Source organism: Urtica dioica, chromosome 12 (assembly GCF_054948205.1).
Source record: "Urtica dioica subsp. dioica isolate 48M chromosome 12, U.dioica_male_clone48M_v1_H2, whole genome shotgun sequence".
Lineage (NCBI taxonomy): Eukaryota > Viridiplantae > Streptophyta > Magnoliopsida > Rosales > Urticaceae > Urtica > Urtica dioica.
The window spans coordinates 7,467,689-7,470,731 of record NC_142767.1 but is presented as its reverse complement, the minus strand read 5'-3'; positions in this window follow the sequence as shown (position 1 = coordinate 7,470,731).

The window sequence follows — 3,043 nt, the reverse complement described above, 5'->3', positions numbered from 1 at the left end:
CGATGGTGTACGATGCATATGCTAATTTTTCTTAATTTGGCTGTTTTTGTAGATTTTATTTTGGTTAACGGCACTTGGGAGAAAAAGAACACTTATAGATGTTCACCAATGCCGTTACACATGCTGTAGATGTTTCGAAAGAGATAACTTACGCAGAGTTAATGGATTTGATATGTGAGAAGATCGATGTAGACGAATTCACGTTCGACTTAAACTCGAAGTCCCTTATGCAATGAGTATGATTTCGATGGCTCCTGCTGTTTTGAAGGACGATGGTGACGTCTTATATTATATGAAGCACAAAAATCTAAGAGATTTCCATGTGTAAGCATGGTAACGAAATAGATCATGACGCAAATTGCATATCGGGGAGTATGTTAAGGGAAATATGTGATGGTTGGAGAGTTGTCTCGCACTGAATCGAAGAAGAGACAGAATAATCTTATTATCAACGACCAAAAAAACGATCCTATAATCAACAACGAACACAATGGTGGCGAAGATGACTTGTATAACGCGTACAAGGGTGATGAAGACGAAGTGTGGAGCCGTGATAGAGATGATTACCACAACAATGACATAGATGATGAACTAATAAGCAATGCTGGAGGTGATGAATACAATAGTGGCGAAGGTGATGAACACAATAGTGACATAGATGATGGAGATAATAATGTTAGAGGTGAAAAATTTGAAGAATTCGCGATTCACGGAGAATATGTTGACTTTGTGGAAAAACTTTTACAGTACCATCCCTTGAGAGCAAGGAGTTTTTAACTTTCAATGGTAAATTTTTAACTAACCATTGAAAGTAACAAGTAGCTCAGAAGAAATAAATATTGGGCAGCACTTTGAGAGCAAGGAGGAATTGAAGAAACACATCCACTTGTACGTTCTGAAACATAATTTCGAATTTAGAGTGAAATTTTCTTCGAAAAAGAGATGGTATGTTTTATGCAAAGATGAGAAATGCACGCGAAAGCTGAGGGGTGTCGTGCAGTGGTCTAACATGTGGAAGATTACGTCTTACGAGAGTAGATACTCTTGTTCGCATGTCGTTCGAACAGAGGGCCATCGATGAGCTGCACCATGATCATTGGTCACGTATTTACAGATAAGTATTCCATTAGCTCAATGGAGGAGTATTCGGCGCATGACGTCAAAGAAGAAGTCAAGACAAGATGGGGTGTTAACATATCATATCTGAAGGCTTGGAGATCCAAAGAGAAAGCTATTGGGTATGTGCGGGGTAAACTCTAGAACAATCCTATCAGAAGTTACCGTCTTTGTTATACATGTTATAACAAAAAAATCTTGGGACTTTGTGAGAGATGGTGACAAATTAAAGTACGCTTTCTTTTCTATTGATGCGTGTCGTAGATGGTTCAAATCATGTCGACCGGTCATATCATTAGACGGTTCATTTTTTAAGAAAATATATGGTGGATGTGCAGTTGCAATGGATGCGAATTCACAGTTATATCCACTTGCATTTGGATTTACAGACAACGATTGTTATGCTTCTTGGATTTGGTTTTTTCTAGAGAAGCTATCAGTGAAGACGTACCTGATTTGGCGTTCATATCCGATTGACATGTTAGCATCATATATGGTGTAGAAGTTGTATTCCTTGGTATCCTTCATGGAACATGTTACCATCATTTACAACTGAATGTCCAACATAAGTTCAAGACTAATCATTTTCGTTCTAAATAGTACAATGCTGCTTACGCCTTCAGTAAAACAACAATTGAAGCTAACTTTAGACAATTGAGACGAAAAGATGTCAAGATGGCCAAATATCTCAAAGAAGTGGGTTTTGATCGGTGGGCCAAAGCGTTCTTTCCTGGAAAAAGGTAAAAAACTCTACAACTTTGGATTCTCTCTATTCTACGACCGTTTGTATTCAAGGCATGCAAGATCATCCCATGAGATTTCTTGAGTTCTTCCACATTTCACGTGTTATTACAAACAGAGCGGGATCTTAAGGATGAGCGGCCGCTTTGGGAGCAGGATACTTGGGAGCTTCGGGACAAGCAGAAGGACGAGCGCGAGCTTTTGGATGAGAAGCTCTTGGACGAGGAAGACGCGGAGTATCTTAAACGTGTTCTTCGTTCAAATCGTCCTCTTCGTCAAATCCGAGTACATTGACCTCCTTTGCGACAAACGCTACTAAGTCAATTCCCTCATCAATATTACGCAGCTCCGTCGCGTCATCTCCCTCGACGTCTATCGGCTATAGATATTGTAAGTGTGGTCATTGTAAGTATTTGACTAGTCTTTTATGATACCGAGTGATTCTTCGATGTTTTCCGTTCTCTAAAATCGGTTTTCTGAACTTAGCTAATATTCTTGGTCGTTCTTCACTTATCTGCACCTCGAACAATACCATTCGGTGATTTATGGTTATTCGGTGTTCCGAGTGGTCGGTGATAATTTTCTCTCCTAACAATAAATATATACATATATATATATATATATATATATATATATATATATATATATATATATATATGTACATAAGTTCACTTGGTTGAAATCAATGATTCTCAAATTATATATAGCATCTTGAAAAATATTTGACCTTTATTTTATGCCCTCTACAAAAGTGGACTCAAGTCGACTAGTCCTTTTCCATTTACTTTGGTGCGAGCAAGTGGGTAATAATTATTATTGATTCGAAATAAATAAAAATAATTAAAGACATAATATCTATCCATTTTTTAATTATTTAGTTGCTTTTTTTTTTTTTAATTTTATTTAAGAAAACCTTTTAAGGTCTTAAACTTGCAGATTTGTTGGCACTATTTTTTTCTCGTGACATACAAATAGCAATAATCCAGAATAATAAGCGATAGACATTACCATTTTTTTAGCCGATCAGAAAGTTTATCCCTGATCTTATCAAGAATGTTTTGTTAAAAGGTCATATCCAATCCATATAGATCTTATCCCTCAAAACAAGAGTTACAGATTCTACCTTATGACTATGAGTTACAGATCTTATCCCAAATAATTCATATAGATCTTTACTTAATGCACA